Genomic DNA, 5562 nt, shown 5'->3' with positions numbered 1-5562 from the left:
GGGGGGGGGGGGGGGGGGGGGGGGGGGGGGGGATATATCTTCAGAGGTTGCATAGTTCGTCCCCTTCTGAGATTTAAAAGGCTTTAGCTCTATCCTCTCCCATCAGATGTCTCTGAAAATAAACTAAGCAACGCCCCGCTCCACCAATTTGTACAGTGATCTTCAGGCTGCAGAACTGCAGGGGTCCAAAAATTAATCCCAAGATGTCTCAAAAAGTATCAGAAAAATATAATATAATCAGCAGACTAGAATTCATTATGCAGCTATTCATACCTCCACTGAAATATTTTTTTGGGAGCTGTAAATCAAAAGAGATTAGCATACCAGCACTCTCCAGCGTATCTCTACAATCTGTTTTGGTTATTCTTATGGCTTGAAAGCCTGTCCCCACACCTAATGCCTAACGTAAATACATTCTGCTTGCAATTTCAACCCCTAACTACTTGTTTTATTCATGATGGATATGGCAAGCTGACTAACCTCTCTTTGCAGATACCTTTTAAGACACCTTTTCTCCAGATCAGTACTTCAGTGTTCCCTCACTGAAAGGCAACCTTAGCAGGTGGCAGGGGTGTGTTTGTTGGTTTTTGTTTGGTTTTTTTCGTTGTTTGTTTTTCTGGGGGGGAGGGGGGGTGGGGGGTGGGGAAGGTGGCGGTGCAGCGCAGAAGTCCCACAGACCACCCTGTACACCACCACTGTTTGGCAGCAGAAAAAGGATGTAATAACACATTCTGGGATCAAATATAGCCATGCTTTTAAACAAACAACCCCCCCCCAACCACTCCAATTTTTACTGTTGAAGCTACAAGCTTTTAAGTTCAAAGCACTGATGATGAAAAAACTGATGTGACCCACCCACCAAGCATGACAGCTTGCAGGCAGTGACAGGATGTCAGAGCTGGCTCCCAGTTTTACCTGCAGGTAACTCTTTTAAGCTGCTTTATAGATCACCTGCTGATGTCTGATGAAACACAAGTTGTATAAAACCATTCCAGAGCTAAACAATCCAGTTTTTTTTCCCAATCCTCACTCAGGGGTTCTCTCTTTTACAGACCTTGCTATCTTCTTTACAGATCTTGTTAGCCAGCCATAACTTTCCCAAAGTATGATAGTATCACAAACTGAACACGGTAACTTTTAGTTGAAGACCTACCACTCCTCAGCAGAATGGAAAACCCACTTCATTACCTTATTTTCAGTGCTCTTTTATATGTTGCAGTATGACAAGTGAATTTTCATGACAGTGATGCTGCTGACTCATGATAATTTAGGAACCACTACAAACCCTAGATACTCTCCCACAGAAGTGCTGCCTAGCCAGCTGTTACTTGACTACATAAGGTAATATTCCTAAACACAGTAATTTGAACCCATCTACACCAAAATGGCTGAAATCAATGCTATCGATTTCAGACAATTTCTTGTATTTGTCAAGATCACATCATCTGTGCGTTCAGTAGGAATATTATTTCAATGTAGAGAAGTGAAAACACCAAACAGTACGTGACCCAGGACAGACTCCAAGATGTGAACACTCTTCCCTTGAACATACCCAAGTCCTGCCATCTTTTAGATGTTGTGAGAGGAAGCGCTCCTCAACACTTCAGCATTCTGGAACTTTTCCCAGCCCCACAGGCTCTCAGTTTCCTGAGTACTGTAGGATACATTTCATAAGGCCCAGCCAACCTGAAGGCATTAAAGTCATCATTAACCTGTTTCTCTACTTTTAACTAGAATTCAAAGTAGAGGAAAGACAGTTTTCCCAAACTAACAGTCAAGATCATAACACAATCAACATTTTCAGGGTGACAGAGTTCCCTTGCTGATTTTTTTAAGATTAGCATCAAAGGTCTTTTCAGACCACTTCATGTGAATCCTGATTAATCCCTTGATGGAGGATGATGCATTGGAATACAATGGCAAAACACTCCTTTCTGCTGAAAGGCTGGAGACCCGTTGTAATCTTTACCACACAGTTACCAACAACTTTGTGAATACCAATAATTTCTGTGCCAGAATAATACCATATACCTTCACAGCAGACTTAGCCCTTTATTTACAAGTTAATTGTTCATCACAAACTGAAGATGACAAAATTCCAAGACAGTGACGATCACTGCCACGTGCTCCATATGTTGCAACTACACTGTGAGGGTCACACAGATACCCAGGAAAGCAGTCCCCACCACACTAAACCTCTATCCCCACTGCCAGTCATTCTTGGTCATACCACTATCCACCCCAACACTTACTATCTACCTGAACCTAAAACAGATGCTGAAAATAAAACTGCTCCAAGGGAAATTAATCTAAATTCATTTCTTCCTGTAGTGGAAAAAGAGGATTCCTAAAGCCAGGCACATGCATTTAGACAACATTATATACACACGCACCCCCCTTTGCTTATTGAGACCCACCAACATCACGTCATGAAGCTATGATGCTCCTTCCAGGGAGGAGGATAAGACTATGAAAACACTGAACTGGAAGTGATCACAAGAATCAAGGAGGGAAAAAAAAAAAAAAAAGAAAGAAAAAAGACAGTGGCATTTTTGCTAGAATGACTGTAAATCCTACAACTTCAGTAGCTCCTGGTGAACCCTCTAGTGTACAAACAGTCCATGAGGCACAAGGCCATACACTGCAAAATATTTGTTTCTGAGAATCATTTATTGCAGAAAACCTCAGTTATGTTTGGATGCACTGGTTCAAAGGATTTTTGTTAAGCCAGACCTTGGAAGTGCAACTATTTCAGATTAGCCATTTTATGGAACTGCACGCACCAACGGTTTGCAAAGCCTTTTTACTGTTTAATTACAGAAAGTTCTAAGAAGCATAAGTGCTAAAATTCTTCTGACACTTTTGAAGGCCAGCTAGAGAAGGCAGGAACTGAAATAGTTAAGCATACTTTAATCAAGAAATTCCAGTTTGGAATGATAGAGCCTGATGGTTAATATGTATGATTAATTTAACCAATATGCTTCCCTTCCCACTTACTGTCAGGCTAATGGCCTTGACCAACCTAGAATTTTTAGGTCAGCACAGTGTTTGTGTGTGCATGTATGGGGCAGTGGATTCTTAGCCACTATCAATCTCTACCTAAATCCACTCCCAAAAATGTAAATTTATATTCTGACCATACAGTAACTCATTAAAATTTGGCACATTTTCACAGGAACATATTAACGTACAGAACACAAGTTAAACAACATCCTGGCATTCATGAAGTATTCTAAGCAGGACCATGTTTCTGCCAACTTCACTGCTTTTCATCAAATCTGACAAGAGAACATACACTTCAATTACTCTTACTGAAACAAAAGCCACATACGATTTAGTTGGTATCCTGGTCACTACGTAAGTGACAGTAAAACATCTACTTACATTGCTGTGTTAGCAAAACAAAATCTAAACCACTCCTGCCTCTACAAATAAATTAACATGCAACTTAAAAATCCCAAACAAACTTCCCGGTATACACACTACCTCGCCAACTGCAAAATTCATTAACTATGACCTTTCCCTGTATAAGTTATAGCAACAGTCATCCCATGGTCCTGTTTTTACAAAGCCATAAGAAAAAGCTGTATCCATGAAAGAGCAGCCAGCGCTTTACTGAAGAGAGGTGCTTTATGTTTTAGCTCTACTGAATATAGTCAGCCCTTTTCCAATCTGTTCATACAGACAAATGAATAAAGCACGCCCTGAAGTACACTTCGCAACTAAATCAATTCAGCAGCTACACAACTAACTTCAAACATCTTGAAACACTGAAATTAAATTCAAAAAGCAACTTTAACTCTTGAGCCAATAGTTTTTATTCACTTACTAAAGACAAGAACTACATTATCTGACACCCCACACTCCAGAAGAAATTCACAGATCCAGCCACAGTATTTTGATGCATTAAAAAAAAAGTATCCTACAGTTCTTAAAATGTTTTTTAAATTTCATGAAAATTATAGTGAAGATTATTTTTCTGTAGTGACTTAATTTTCTAATTTAAAACAGGAATTTCAAGAGGCAGTAGCACCACCTACAAAGTAGTCACATCTGTGAGACACAGTGACCATACCCTGCAAAATGTTCTGAGTATTTTCCTAACAATTCAGAAAGTGTGCACTTCCACTTGATTTGTTATATATCACATCTGCATTCTGCTTCTCTTATTTCTGAGGCATCCGCAGAAAAAACAGGACTTAGGTTTTTTTTTTAAATGCCATCTGTTCCCTGCACATTTTCACTTTAAGTCCTAGTATGATATCTGCAATGGAAACTTCTGTGTCATGTAGGATTAAGACTACAAACCAGATGAATATAAAATGCAGAGGCGGCACCTCCCTACAAATAGCTGTAAAAAAAAACAAAAACGGGGGGGGGGGAGAAAAAAAAAGAGGGAAGTATCACCTGAAGCTTTTCTATTCTAAATACAAAACTTCAGGAAGTTCTTCTTCAGGTACTTTTCTCTAGAAATGGTCAGAGAATGTGAGAGGAAAAACTGCTCTTCTTAAACCTGGTGATTTTATTTCTTCCTACCACTGCTCTACACCTGTTTCCTTCCTGAGTCAGGGACTGGAAGTCTGAAACAGCAGTCTCCAAATGGATGAGCATGGGGAAACCTTTCACTGAAATACCAGCCATATTCATTCATGAAGTAACATTTGCATTAGCTTTTTTCATAACCACCTAACATTTTCACAGAAGCAATGTCACCTCTCCAGTAAATTCAGCTTTGTTGGCTCTTCAATTATCTCAGCTGTTTTCTCATCTCCATACCCCCCCTTTGCTGTCTCCATACTTTGCTCAGTCACTCGCAATGTTTCAGAGTATTATCAACATTACTAACGCTTGTGTCACTCAAACCTCGGGGGCGGGGAAAGGAAGGCTGACTTACCTGGTCACGTTAATATAAAAAGGCTTTTAAGCAGCGCTCTTAAACGATTCTACCATTACGTACAAGGATTTAAATAGCGACTGTTCCCCCAAAGCCGTTTTAAAAACTTGTAACTTGTGCAGACACCCACCAACCGCTCTAAAATCGTTCCAAAACAGCTCATTACTAAACTTAATTGAATTCAAGGTCTTAAACGCATCTTCGAAATGCTAGGTGCGAACACGGCTCTTCTGATCAAGCCCAGCCTCGGCCTTTTAAGTTACACCACGTAAGAGCTTAGGCCAAGAAGGCACAGAGCACACCGGACACAGGGAAATAACTTTCACGACGGAAAAAGCCACCTCACGCTCACGCCAGACGCTGTTTTTCCTGTGAACAGATAACGAGCGGCACCTGACGAGTTTCCCAGCCCCCGTTTGCCCCGGCCCCGCTCAGGTCGGCCGAGAGGGGCTGGCAGCGGGCTGGGGACGCTCGGGCTCGGCTGCCCGCAGCACACGTGTCACTGCTCGGCGCCGACCGCCCCCTCCCGCCGGGGGCTGCCGGAAAGAGCGGCCGTAAATCCCGCAGCGGCGAAGGGAAACGGCCCGAGCCAGCACGGCTCACCCAGTTTCGTTTCCAGCTCGCGATCAAAACAGACGGCAGCGGAGTCGCCCCTGCCGCGGGCGCTC

At 42.0% G+C, this 5562-nt stretch overlaps 1 protein-coding gene across 2 annotated transcripts in view; it reads right to left on the bottom strand.

The window, feature by feature from the left end:
- Nucleotides 1–5562, bottom strand: part of GPBP1L1 (GC-rich promoter binding protein 1-like 1) — a 35179-nt gene that overhangs the window by 29267 nt on the left and 350 nt on the right. Inside the window, exon 1 of one of the 2 annotated variants that reach the window (XM_010582451.1) lies at nt 5197–5483. The exons of the other annotated variant lie outside the window; for it this stretch is intronic. The gene's annotated coding sequence lies outside the window, so the exon portion shown is untranslated. Of the gene's footprint in view, nt 1–5196; nt 5484–5562 lie in introns of those variants that run through there. 2 annotated transcript variants of the gene reach the window in all.

This window comes from Haliaeetus leucocephalus, unplaced genomic scaffold (assembly GCF_000737465.1).
Source record: "Haliaeetus leucocephalus isolate CR32 unplaced genomic scaffold, Haliaeetus_leucocephalus-4.0 Scaffold848, whole genome shotgun sequence".
NCBI lineage: Eukaryota > Metazoa > Chordata > Aves > Accipitriformes > Accipitridae > Haliaeetus > Haliaeetus leucocephalus.
The sequence above is the reverse complement of the archived record's forward strand: the minus strand, read 5'-3'. Positions and strand labels throughout refer to the sequence as shown.